Below are 14,046 nucleotides of genomic sequence, written 5' to 3'. Positions count from 1 at the left end.
CAGGGTGAGGGACAAACAGCTTTGTAGCAGCAGCAGTACAAGCAGCTCTTTTGACATCTTTGTTGTCTTCTTCTTCACTTTCCCTTTAGAATGGGTTCATTTTTTCACACTTCTGCTTCACTCTTCATGTTTTTTCTTGAATTACAGGAGAAATCCAAATTCATTCTGATGGAAAGAGTGACAAAGGCTGCCTCTTCTGAGGCTTCACCTGTCTGTACAAGTGGTTTTGCTTTCTCTCTGAAAACTTCCACACAGATGCAATCTGGAAGTGCCTATTTTCAGGCTTGGTTAAGATTTAAAAGGAGTCGTTCAGCGGTGTGACAGTGATACTACATCCAGGATGCAAGGAAACGGCAGAGCAGAGCACCCAGGGTTAGAATTGCAGCTGAAGCTTCCAAGGTGATAAGTAGGTTTAACACTCTTGCCTGTAATAAAGTTGTAGCCTAGGGTTGTAGCCTGAAGTTGTTTCCTGTGTGTTACATCTTTATTTTTTCGGATACAGAAAGCTGATTTTGACCAGATTGGACTCCAGATAACAAACTTAGGCTGCTAACACAGGAAAACCAAATGTGCTTCAAAGCACGAAGGGAAAATTGCCATTTCCTAACCTCAGACAATTCCTATTTAGAGAGTCAAGAGAGACACTGCTAAACTACAGACCAAATTTCATCTTTATATTAAGCTTTCTCAGTTCCAAACACATTTGTTTCACCAAGTAGGGAGTTTCGAATCGCTGAGAAGTCTCTCTGGTAACATTATCTCACCTTCTGATTTGCATCTATAGAAAAAAAAACAGCATTGAGTTAAATGTCTCCATTGTTACTCATCCTTCTCTTGGATTTTTTCAGAGAGGATTAAAACACTATGAGACCACTAGAGAACCAGGAGCTCAGCTCACATTGCTTAAGGCGTGTGAGGTGTGAGCAACTGAAAGAAGGGCTGCCAACTCCAACAGCTTGAACAGACACCAAAAAACAAAGAGTGCCCCAAAGCGAAGGGATTTAAATGCATCCTTGGCTACTTCACCACCCTCAGAATGCCCACCACATCCTTTAATGCCTACCAAGTGCGTTTTGCCATGTTTTTTACATTAACACTGTAACTGGGGCTGCTTGGCTTTAGCCACATGCCCACCGTTGCCAGCCCTCCCAGAGAGCATTTCTAAGCTGCTCCGCACAGCCAGGAGGGCAAAGGCTGATGGCAGGGGCTAAGGTCTAATGGTGACGACGACCCTGCTCCCAGTTCTCTTTAGCAGCGCCCCGGGCGCGATGGATGGGGAAGTGCAGCCCGCCACCAACACCGTGGCCCGCATAGCCGGCCGGAGCGGGCTCCATCGCCCACCTTCGCACGGACTAGCAAGGCAAGTCTTTAATTAACTTCCCCTCCCCTGCTCCCTCGGGGAGGAGAAGCCAGCGACTGCCCCCATTGCTCATCCGAGCGGAGTAAAAGGAGGGGTCCCTGCCTGCCCCAAGCTGGGGGTCAATGGCATTGCCGCAAGTCCCCCCGTGCCCACCGGCACCTCCGCACATCCCCACGGGCGCGGCCTGGCCGGGCCCCGCCCCGACGGGTTTTCAGGGCGGCCGGCCGGCCCCGGCCCGACGGCGATTGGCGGGCGCTGCGGGCGGCAGCCAATGGGCGCGGCGGGACGCGCATGTCGCCGTCCGGGCGCGGGGCGGTGGAGCCCCATTAGGGCGGGGAGCGGGCGCGGGGCTCGGCCACTCGCGGCGGGGCGGTGCAGCGCAGCGCGGGGCCGCGCAGGAGGCTCCGGGCTGACCGTGCCCTCCGCGGCGCTGCCCGGGATGAGCGTCTCTCGCCGGCGCTGACTCCGTGGGGGCCGAGCTGCGCACCCGCCTCCGCCGCTGTGGATGTGACGGACCCTGCCGCCTCCGCCGCCCCGGAGTGCATCGCTGTGGTTCGGACGCGCTGCGGGGAGGGTAAGTGGCGGTTCCTCAGGATGGGGGACACTGGCGGTCAGGCTGCAGCGGCGCTGCGGGAGCTCGGCGGGGTTTGACTGGGCGACGTCCGCAGCCGGGACCGGAGCCTTTCCTGCGGCATCCCGCTCTACGGCGGGGGTCCTGCGCCCCTGCCGCGGTTGCATCGCCGGCGCGGCTCTTTACCCAGCGTGGGCATTCTTCAGCGCCGTCCTGCGCGGAGTTGTTGGACGTGGGCTGTGGGCTCGGGGGCGGGGAGGTCCTGCCGATCCCCGCGGCGGCTGTCGGGGGCGGATGGGGGGTGCAGCGCCGGCTCGGTGAGGCGGGCTGGTGCCGCCGGTCTGAGCGAGGTTCCAGATGCGGAAGCTCAGCTGTTGCCTGTCACTGGGGTGACAACTGGCCTCCCTCTGGCAGCCTTCGCTTTCTCCACTGTCACCGGCGGAGTGTCCGCGCCTGGGCGCCGAGCCGGCGGAAGGGTGCGGGGAACGGGACGACCTCGGTCTTTCATCGCGGCGGTATCTTTTGGGCTCAGCGCTGTGAGCGCGTTGTGTTACTGGGGGGTGAGCATCGCTCGTGTCCTTCTCCCCCCCCCCATCGGCTGAGAGGCAGCCGGACCCATCCCGAGTTTGTCTTTCTCCTGCCTCAGTGAAGAGAGCTCTGGAAGGGCGGCGGGCACTCCCTGAGCCCCTTCTCCCAGGGAATGTATTCCCATCGAGGGGTTTCAAACTCCAGCCCTCACCATCTATCATCCGGGCCAGGTCCTGGGCGCCTTCGCCTTGGTGCGAGCCGCGGGCGGCCGGGTCTGGCCCTGGACAGGGATCTGTCATTGCACCCCAGCGGGAGAACTGGGGAAAGCAAAATAAAGTACCCGCCGGTACTGGCGCTTCGAAATGCCATCCAGCCAGGAAACGCAGCGGGGGGTGTTTTACAAGCTCTCTGAGAAATGTTTATACAGAGGATTTGGAGGTTAACAATGCATATTCCATACAGGCTAAAACCTAAAAGGTGGCAAAAGTAAATGGCTGGAGAAGGCTTTCTGTTTCGGTTGTTTAGCTGGTGACTGAGGTCAAAAATGCATGTTTTGCAAGGCAGAGTGGCTGCTGAGATTTTCTAGCAGGATGTGGTTTCACTGCTTTAGCTCAAGTTATTAATATTTCTAGGAGGGATTGTCGTTATTTCTATTATTTCTTTACAGCACAGGCATAGCACAGTGGCCAGGTTTCCATCCCAGAGTGTCAACTGGTCAGAGCAGGCTTGGGAAGGGAAGGAAGGGGAGAGGTGAGGAGGACAGCACTTAGTCTGCAGTGACAGATTCTTTCGTTTCTGACTGCAGAGCCCCGGATGAGCTGGGCTGGTGCAGTTCTGCCAAGAACACAGTTAATTGTGTCCTGTAAACCAAGGTCCACAGAGCTGCTCTCTTTCTATATAACAAAAGGTTTTGTAATGAGTAAGCCCAGGTCAGTCATATAAAAATTTTAACATCAACTAGGCAAGGTGTGTGTGCGGGGACCTTACAGGGTTAATAGCTAAACTATTAAGATTGGAGTCAGATGTGGGTAAAAGCAACAGGAGGGTCTGGTTTTTCCTAATATCCTGTAGTATGATAACTCTGAAGAAGGTAATTGTTCAAAAAAATCTGTTTCAATTTAAGATTTATTAAGCAAGAAGAACCTTGTGTAAACATCAGAATCCTTTTCTTGTTTGCAAAGGCAAGAAATGGCTAGAAATGTCATCTGAACTTAAAGACTACAAACTATATGTGGATTTTTGTGCATATGTGCAAGAATGTTATTAATCTCATTTTCAACTATGTGTTGGGGAACCGGGGTGTTTAACTCAGGCTTTTGGCAAAATGGCTTCTGTGGGTTTTTTTTTTTCTTTTCCCTAGCAAATTAGTTCTTTCTAACATTTAAGAAGATATTTAGAATACAGGAGAAGGAGATGGCAAGTGTCTCGCAAAGAGGGAGAAATGGAGGGGGCGGAAAGCCAGGTTTTACTTATATGTACAGTAAGTAGGGAATGTAAATTTGTATGTAAGGAAGAGATCTGAAGAATGACTTGGCACGTTAATGACCTGGCTTTTCAGAACTTCAAGAGTTTGGTCTGTCTCCCCCTATGGTTACAAGAAGAGATTAAATGCATTTGGCATATTTAATTAATTAGCTTATGAAAATCGGATGGCTTTTACTTCGTCATTGTTTTCCTGTGAAACTTTCCTATGCTAATGAATGTCTACATTTTACAGAGTAATTTAAATGGCTTTGGTTTGTGTGATGTCTTTGCAGGTTGCTTTAACCTTTTCTAGTGCTGCAGCTTCTGTACCCCAGCCTAAAAATACCTTCCCTCTGTAGTATGGATCTTGCATAATATATTGTCAGTGGCTGCCATACAGCTTCTAAGAGAGTGGACTGAGAGTTGCACTGAAATGTAAAGCTTTTGTTTGCTTGGATGCTGTGTCTTGTGCATTCCAGAGTTAATTGTATGGGCAGTGGTGAAGTCCATTTAAAACAAACAAACAAATGAGCTGGGTTTTGTTTCTGTTTTCTACCACTGCCTTTTCCTAAAGTAAAGAGCTCTCTGTTTTGGGGGTATAAAACATGCTTTAGCATATTACTTTTTATTTATTTATTTTAGTAATTAAAAATCATCATTTGTGTTTCTGGGAAAATTGTGATATGATTTAATATTGTAGTATTAGTATTAAGTATTAATTAATATAAGTATTAATTAGTATTAAGAATACTTGATTAGGAGATGGGTGCATAATAACCAAGTGGTTTCTGCCGATGTTCCATTTACCCCCTTATATTAAGGCTTAAGCTTCAGCTTGGCCAGCACTGTTTTCTGCTTAGGCTGTTTAAACGGAGGTAAACTTGAGGTTAGCTCTAGTCATTAATATATCGTTGGTGTATGCCATGCATGCTTGGGTCCTGCTCCTGGAAATGTTTACAGAAATGAGTAGCTTTTACTTGTGTGCTTAAATTGTTTGGATTAGGAGTTGTATGATGGGAAGAACCAGCTTGGGAAGGATACAGCAGCAATCGCTGATCTTTCCCCCCTCCCACCTTATGGCTGAAGACTGATGGGAAGAAACATGTTTTGCAAGTAGTAGCACAACAAAGTCATGGCATTTCTGGTAGGAATTCCCAGACTGACTATCAGATCACAATTTGCCAAAATCACGAGTTTTTTATAGACACAGCTCTTTGGCTGCTGATTCATTGTCAAAGGATATTTCCAGTGACTGAAGGAAACTTCACAAGTGGCCTGCTGCAACTCTTCCTTTGTGTTTTGCTTGTTTGTATTGTGTGCTAAATACATTATGCTTCTTTTGCAAAGCTACATGAATAAATGACTTCTCGGCATAAACTGACAGTACTTTTCAAGTATGTTCTTGTGCAAAGAGGGTGTTTTTTCTTCATGTAGAAAATGAGTGAAGTGCTCAGATACAAGAGGTACAAGCCAATACAAACATTTTTTAGTATTTTTAAAATATCTGTAAATGAGAGCTTTTTTGCTCATTTACCTTTTCTTGGAACTCTGCCTGGAAGGCTGACTCCTTAAAAGTTCTTAAATTGAACTGTAAGATTGGTGAGTTGCTTTTCCAGATCATTTTGAACCCATCAGATTCAGAGTGTTTTGCTAGTTAATAAAACTGGGGTAGGCAGTCTCTTAGGCAGACCTTTCATTTCCAGGGGATCAACAAAAGCTGTAACTGTTGTTTCAGTTGTTCTGTACCAAAGTCATCTATTCCTGTCTAGGGTTTGTGTTTGAGATGTTGATTTATAGCACCTGATAGCTCTTGCTGTTCTGCCTTGTGTGTTTCTCTCCTTCATTTTCCTTCTTATCCCTCTTTCCTCAAGCCACTTGTTCCCTTGCTCTCTAGCTCTACTGAGTTGGCAATAAAGTGGTAAGAATATTACAGCGTTTGCTTGTAGGTTTATATCTGTAACAGTTTTATTCAGTTGCCCCCCTTTTATCTAAGCACAGATCCCACAGCTTGCAATTAGTCTTTGACTTCAGTAACAATTCTGGTTTTTTGAAATGCTTCCAGTTACACACAATATTGGCTTTGTGGAGCAGCTGCATGCCAAAAAAGCATTTCCAACTACCATCCACATATTGAAATATGATTGCTTTGCTTTTATTTTAAATAAGATTTGTTTTCTGTGATGTTTTTATAACCACCTTTTTGAGCTTGTTGCTTTCTAATCTTGCATCAGGTAGCCCCAGTCTTAGTGTGACATGATTCCAGAACTAGGCTTCTCTGATGGCAACATGCCAAATTCCTGTTTCATGTTTGTGTTAATGTGGTGTATACAGAAACTGACTTCTCGGTGGATTTGATCACTGATTTGTATAATTGCAATAAGCATGATCAAAAGTCTGCATGTCAGTATCAAAATGCTTATAATGAAATTCACAGAGTATTTTTTTTAAGCAGGGGGATGTTAGTCCCTTAAATTTTCTTAAAGGGAGTCTTCATTGTCCAAGCATCTTTATTTCTGAAAGTGTTAGTGTTTTAAAAAAGAAACGAAGAACACAGATGCAGCTATGAGTATAGCAACATAGGCTTCAGATGGCGCTGCGTGGTAGGACTCTTGGAGCTCTCCTACAGAACAAGAGGATGCGTCTTCTCTCACCAGTCTTAAAAAAGATTGAAATGGAAACCTGTGCAATTGAGTCTTTAAGCATATCTAGACAGGTGCTGTTATGCCACTCCTCAAAGCACACATTCCCATGCTTCTCTTTGGAGCTATGCAAACCAACTCTGAGACAAGCGCTGTAATTGTTCAGCTTTGCCTGTTTTACCCTCCCCTAATCTCTTCATTAACAGGGTACTCCTGTGGCAGAGGTGGTTCTGCCTTGGCAAGAGGCTCTGTTGGGGCACCCAGGCACTCTTGCTCAACCTGTCCAGTGCAGGGCCGAGTCGGACACTGCCCTCACCCACGGCCCATGTCTGTAGCAGCACAAAAGCACAATAACCATGGCACAAATTGAAAGCCACCTTGCGCTTTGAAGCGTGGATCAACTTGTCTAGCTGCAGTAAAAGCTGACTTGTTTTCAAGCATGCTAAAAATTAGTGCATGATTAGTGAAGATGTTTTATTAAAGATCTCTTTTTGTAATCAAGTGTTGAAGTTAATCACCCAGAAGTTCAAAAGCATTTAGGTAAAGAAAATTGCATGTGTTTGTGTGCATACTGTAGGAATAATATATTTTTATTTTTTCAGTCTCCTTGCAGGAATTGCTATTTTTGTAGGAAAGTAAAAGCTTCACATGCTGAGATGACTACTCAAAGTGTGAATATTTATATACTTTAAAATGAATTTCATGAAAGCATTGAAGAATGTCTGAACCTAGCATATTTGCATCCATATATACAGACTGCTAAATTAATTATGCTAGGTTTAGAACCTCACTGGTGAATTGCAGATGTCTTTTGTAAAAGTATCCATGTGGCTCTGGGAGCTTTGAACTGTTTTCTTATGCTTTGCTCATCAGAAAGATCATATGGATAACTTCATTGTGAGAGGGTTTTTCAGTCTTGTTTGCAAAGCATGGTGGATCTGTGTGATAAATACTGAGTTCCCATTCATCCCAGGACTGAAATGAGTTTGCTCTGAGCATATGGAATATGGGAATAAGATACACAGAGGATATGTTTATATTTAAGAAAATTAATGGTATAGTATAAAGCGAGTGCAAAGGAACTTGCAAGCCTAAACAGCTTGGCAGGCCGGTAGCCAATGAGTGTCTTACAGTACTACCAAACATGTAGAAAGCAAACCAGGCTCTCATCTCTACTGAGGTACCAGGAAAAATATGCAGCTTCCAGCCTGGTAAGGATGTTGTTACCCAAGATGCAGCTTCGTTCTCTCCTCTCAGCAGGTCATCTGAGGTTTGGATTTCAACAGATACCTACTAGGAGGTACCACTGATATTCAGGACAGATGTAAGCTGTCTGAAAAGGAAGGAAGTGATTGTGTTAAGATAGCTCTTCTCCGCAGCCATATCTCAGAGTGCAGGTTCCCTTTTCCAGGGCACTGGCCTGCCCTTAGGAGGCTCTGGAGAAGGCAGCCATGTACTGGGGAGAGGCTGGAGAGGGCATCTGCGTTGTAGGAGGAAGCCCAAGGTGTTGCTGTTGTGCTCAAGCTGCCAGAAAAGCTGTGGACGCCGCTGAGTATCTTGATGAGCTGGATGGTTGATTTGACTGTTTGTGAATCCAGTAAGTGTCAAGCTTTACCCCCTGACCTTTCATACAGACAATCTGCTTGGGCAATCTTTGCAGGGTATTTTGGGTGGTGTGAAGTTGTAGTTCAGTGGTCCAGGCTAATAGGCTATTTTTTTGTCAATATATGATTTTCCAGTTACATAAAACTTCAGATTTCATGCAGGAACAGCTATTATGGTTTTAAGAGTAGCTGTTAATATATTGAATTTGAGCAGTGCAGGTATTTGAACCGAAGTGACCACACTGACAAGCAAGCATCTGTTTCATTGCTGCAGATGTATTGCTTTTCAGATTTTGTTGCAAAATCTCCCCTGATGCTCAGACCTTTATCGTCTAGTTCTGGATCTGCCACATCTTAGGCTGTAATTTTGGTAGGTTGGTTCTTAATGTGTCCCTGTCTGTCTCATATTGTACAGTAGCTGTTTGTAAACCTTTATGACCTATTAGTTGATGCATGATTAGCCTGGAGCTGGTGCTGTAAAGGGGTAGATACAATGAAGACTGTGACTGTGGTATAGTAGCACAAAGCTATACTTGCTGACCTTATTTTAGAAATTGAGGTGATACCAGGCTCCTGTTCATTTGAGGCTTTTTTATTTTTGCTTTGATGTGTAAGTCAGTGTTGAGCATCTAAGTGCTAACTCTGAAACACTAAAAGTTGGGTATTCAAGGGCATATGTGTTTGTTCTTTCCACCTTCCCATGGCCTCTGGAAGGAGACTAATGCTTTGAAAGAACAGGTATCACGAAAACTAGCAGGTGTATCTTGAATTATGCAACATCATTTTCTGCAGGTAGAAGTCGCCCTCCTTTGTGCAGTTCTGTGCATTTATCTTCTTCCTGCTTTGTCTTGTACTGAATCAGCCAATATTTAATGCACTTGTGAGAAGAGACTCCAGACTTGTTTTTAACAGAAAACTGCTGCGTGTCTTCCTGCTGGAGTGCAGGGGGGAGACTGAAAAACTAGTATGTGAGCTGGGATGCTAGTTGTGCACATGAATGAAAGGTGGGGGAGAGGAGGGAGGGGGAAGGCATTTCCAAACAGTTAGTTACAGTAATATTCTGTCAGTGGTCTCTGAATGAATATGAATTACTTCAGTTTTGCATTGCTAAGGTATATAGACCTGATGAAACAAGTAAGTCTGATTCCCTCTGTAAAATACTTGAGCTATTTCACTGTTACTTAGTTGTGCTGGCACAGCTTGAGCAGGGGTGTAGAGATGGTTTGAAAACACTGGGGGTTTGGGGTTTTGTTGCTTTTTAAGTGAGCTTCTCAAATCGGTACAGACCCATACAATGACTGTGTTAGTGCTCACTGGCGTGGTGAAAAGAGGAGCTTCTTAATCATGTGCTGCTACCCAGCACACCATAAAGCTGTAGCTTCTGTCATGTCATAGGTCCAAACCATGAAGTGGTTTTGTCATCTATAAATCATCTAGTACTTTGTGTGACTTAAGTTCCAGTCACAAGTGTTGCACTCTCTAACTACTGTAAAATTAGTTGTCCAGATGATCCTAAAGGGGTTTGGAAATCATCTGTTTGAGCTTGGGTGTGAGTAATGGTTACGCACCATTTCTCATGATGCAAATAGGTCAGACCTCTCCCCACTTCCCAGTTTCTCGGAATTGCAAAGAAAATGGCCTGCTATTCATTTTATAGAATAACTGTAGGTAAATATAAATCAGTTACCTCTGATAGAAAGAAAATGCAGTATTTATTTCTAAAATTTTATTTTAAAGCCAGTTTAATGTCTGGGCTTCTGACTTCTTAATACCAATCCCAAGTCTTCAAAAAAAAAAAGCCCTTGGATAAGCTGCAAGTTCCCCACCACCACCCCCAGCTAGAGCCTCTTTGCCTGCCTTTGCTTGTATACTCTATCGGTTTCACAGTTCATATACTTGTGTTTTTTTTAAATCTCCCCCAGCACTCTGGTGAGAAACATGTCTGCTGTTTCCTTTCAAACACACAAGGCTTGATTCTCCTCTCACAATGGCATAAATTGTGAAGAACTCCACATGAAATCAATGGAAGTAAAGACATGTAAAATGGGGTGAGAGAAGAGCCCAGCCTCTGGTTTCTATTTTTAAGTGAGTCTGGTTAACCTAAAAATGTTCAGTGTGCCACTGTGACTTTAGTTTGTAGATATTGGTTGCTATGCTTGTTTCTCTTCATACATAATTTTTCATTTTCATATATAATACATTACAGCTAGTACCCCTAATCATGGTGCATGTTTCTTTGATTTAATACTTCAGTAGTACTACATCAGTTTTGGTAGTTAATAAGCAATATGCATGGTAAAGTACTTGCTTTACTAGGGTCAGATCCAAAAAAGTCTGGGGTGTAGCTGTATTCCTGTGCAAGTTCTGCAGGAAAGAAGGCTGGATTGGCTCTATCCATACAACTTAAACTTTCTTTGTGGTTTTTGGTTGCTTTAGTAGTTCTAATCTGTGACTCTTGTTCCTCATTATCCAGGTTCAAGATACTAATTCTACACAAACAAAACTTTCTTGTTGATTGCTGTTTTTCCTGTGCTTGTAAAGTGTTTGGCTCCGTTCTTGTGTTTTGTACGTACTCAAGAAGTTATTTCAACTTCAATTTTTCTCTTAACAGTGAGGTACTTGGCAATAAACCTGGAATATCCACACACAATTTCTGCCATTGCCTAAGTTTTGGTGGCTGCTCACACTTGTTTATTTTTTTGGCAATGGAATATGGTCCTTAATTACCATCAGTAGTCAAATAACTGAATGAGATTATACAGCAGCTCTGTAAAAACTTTTCATGCTAGCTATGATCTGTACATGTGTGGATATCTTTGAAAACAGTCGCCTCATTCATTAACCAGTGCAACAGACTCCAGCTTTACCACTATTTAGTTTTTTAAATTAATGCAGCATTCTCTACCTAACTGAAACGTTGCTTTGACTGCTTCTTTCTTTAGTTTTAAAAAATAACATGAAATAGTTGACTCTGGCGATGTATTTTAACTTGGAGTAGATCTATTGGCTCATTTGAATTCTTGTTTTCTGCTTGAGCAGCAAATAGCAGGTGTCCATAAAAGAATCTCTCTTTAAACTTGAAGAATGTGGTAGGTTTAGTATGTCACTTAAAATCTATCTCTAACTTGATTATGATGAGAGTGAAAACCCTGTGGAGTTTAGCCCCTTTTGCTGTTCAGTCCTTGAGCTTTCGCCTTCAACTTGAATCCCCTACCCTACAAAAAAGCCAAGAAGCTGCTTGCTAATATGTAGTAACCTTATGTATCGGAGAAGTATCAGAGACAAAAGATGCCAGAGACGTTTGTGCTGCACAGGGTTTTAGTGTTGCAGACCTCCCTCTTCAGTGTGGCTTCACAGCCACAGAGGTGGTGCACAACTGGCTTCAAACCTCTTGACTATGGCTATTAATTCTACTAGTGAGTTCTGCTTTGCCTGTGCTAAGTTTTGCATTACTTACTATGGGAAAAATGAAGCATTTTAGATAGTTGATCTGTCATAGTGAGTTGATTGTAGCTTTAACTATGTCTTTTTGGAAGTATAGCTGTCAAACAGTGAGGGAGCGTGGTGATGGAGACTAAATCAAGGTGTGGTGTTCACTGCTGCTGTGAGCTGCTGTGATCATGTGCAGTTGTGCTTGCTTATAACTGGTATGAGAAATGGTGGGGGCAGAGAAGGGTGGACGATAGGGATACATATGCTAGTCAATCAAATATGCACTTCCTAGCTTTATTATGGTAGAGCTGTCTTTGTTGTGGAGTGGGGAACTAGCAGCCTTCTGAATGCAGAAGTGTGCAGGCGGTCTTCCTGGTGGCAGGCTTTACTCATTTTAAATCTGATGGGTATGAAACTCATTCTGTCATACCATTTTTTTGGAGCATTGTTCAGCTTTTCTGAGAGTTATTATTGTGTAGGCTGCAGTATGTATCTGCAACAGAAAGTACTTTTGGTAGTATTTTCAAAGCATAACGTCTGGTGTGCAAAAGTCATCTTTGGGTACAAGAGAGACAAAAGGGCGCTGTGGCTAGAGTGTAAGAATTTGGGAAAATGACTCTCTAATGCAAACTGATGTGTACAGCAAGCTTGAAGAAAGACTGAAGTCTTTGCCAAGCAATACAACTTTCATGGACAAAGCAGCTTCCATTGAAAAAGATGTGGGAATAGAAGAGCATGCTTTGGCTCTTTATTAGTTGGTGGTTGACAGCTAGTCAATGTTGTATAATGAAGCTAGTGACTAAAGTTTGTGAAGAAACTTCAGCTTTCTGCTTCTTGTGATACTGCTGCTGTTAAGACTTGACCTCAGCAAATAGACATGTTATTTGGAAATCTAGAGCTTGTACGTGTTTATAGATAGTTTTGAGGAGTTCTTACCACAAAATATAGAGCTGATGGTACAACACTTCTGCAAGACATGAATCTGTTTGGGAAGCAGCAGTAAACCCAAGGGAAATATTAGGAAGTAGTCCTTAGCCATTTGCTTGCAGTCTTGATTTGTATGTAGGTATCCTGAAAACTGTGACTACTGAATATGTCACTATATGCCTATTCCAGGCATCGTCAAATGCTTTCTGACAAGAGGCCTCTGATAGATGCTTGGCACCATGTCTTCTGTGTCAGTATGTAAAAATGAACGGGATCAGGAGTGTGAATAGATTACACTTGAGTAAAGCTTCTGTTAGTTACAGGTCCATGTCACGATGTACACTGTAAAAAGTGTCTAAAACTCTTAAGAATATGCATGTGTTAAGGACAAGAGGGGAAGGGCAAATAAATGTTTTAACTAATGCCAACAGGCCATAAGCTTTTATCTGGCTTTGCATCCTGTTTAAGGAAGGTAAAAATGATTAAAAGTTGGTACACTGTTGAAGGGTACATAGAAAAGATACACCTCTTGACATCTTTCCAAAATTACTACTTAAAGTCCGTTCTGTTGATGTGTAACAGCTTTCTGCTAGCCTCAGTTTTCTTTCCAGTGGAACAGTTCCAGCCCTCACCTACAAGTTAGTTTGTTCTGTGCTATTTTAATGGAATAAAGCTCAGGACACATTGCAAAATAATTATCCCTAAATTTCTGACCGAAGTACACACATAGCTTGGTATAGCTATGAACTTGGCCCTCAAGAACAGGTCAGAAGACATGTGAGCTTGCATGCACACACACTGTGCCTGTAACACAATAGATGAGCATTGAGGATACTTCCATAAGAAAGCCTGAGATCCACAGCTCCAAAACTGAAGCGTTTCTGTAGCTAGGTCAGCACCGAAAGGTGCGTTGCCAGCATGGAGGGCAGAGCATTCCTGCCTGAGAAAGCACAGGTGGGTCTCAAGTCAGTGCTGTGCAAGCTGTCTGCAGGAGAAATGCTTGGGAACAGTCACCTTGAAACTGCATGGGTAAAAAATCTGCAAGATTAATGACAGATCTGGCCATTTTCACTTGAACAGTGAAATATGGGGCTTGTTCAGCCTGGAGAAGAGAAGGCTGCATGGAGACCTCATAGCAGCCTTCCGGTATCTGAAGGGGGCCTATAGGGATGCTGGGGATGGACTATTCATTAGGGACTGTAGTGACAGGACAAGGGGTAACGGGTTCAAACTGAAACAGGGGAAGTTTAGACTGGGTATAAGGAAGTTCTTTACTGTGAGGGTGGTGAGGCACTGGAATGGGTTGCCCCAGGGAAGTTGTGAATGCTCCATCCCTGGTGGTGTTCAAGGCCAGGTTGGACAGAGCCTTGGGTGATATAGTTAAGTGTGAGGTGTCCCTGCCCATGGCAGGTGGTTGGAACTGGATGATCTTAAGGTCCTTTCCGACCCCAACTATTCTATGACTGCTAACTGCACTTCAGGTTTTGCAGAGAAAACCGGGCTGGTGTCATAGTGCCTGCC

General features: G+C 44.1%; 1 protein-coding gene across 1 annotated transcript in view; it reads left to right on the top strand.

The window, feature by feature from the left end:
- Positions 1 to 1,714: 1,714 nt before the first annotated feature.
- The window catches only part of PRICKLE1 (prickle planar cell polarity protein 1), a 64,109-nt gene continuing 51,777 nt past the window's right edge, over positions 1,715 to 14,046 (top strand). The window contains exon 1 of the mRNA XM_062612421.1: positions 1,715 to 1,934. The gene's annotated coding sequence lies outside the window, so the exon portion shown is untranslated. The remainder of the gene's footprint in view (positions 1,935 to 14,046) is intronic.

Source organism: Pezoporus occidentalis, unplaced genomic scaffold (assembly GCF_034315485.1).
Source record: "Pezoporus occidentalis ecotype Australia unplaced genomic scaffold, CSIRO_AGI_Poc_V1 ctg100, whole genome shotgun sequence".
NCBI classification, from domain to species: Eukaryota; Metazoa; Chordata; class Aves; order Psittaciformes; family Psittacidae; genus Pezoporus; species Pezoporus occidentalis.
The sequence above is the reverse complement of the archived record's forward strand: the minus strand, read 5'-3'. Positions and strand labels throughout refer to the sequence as shown.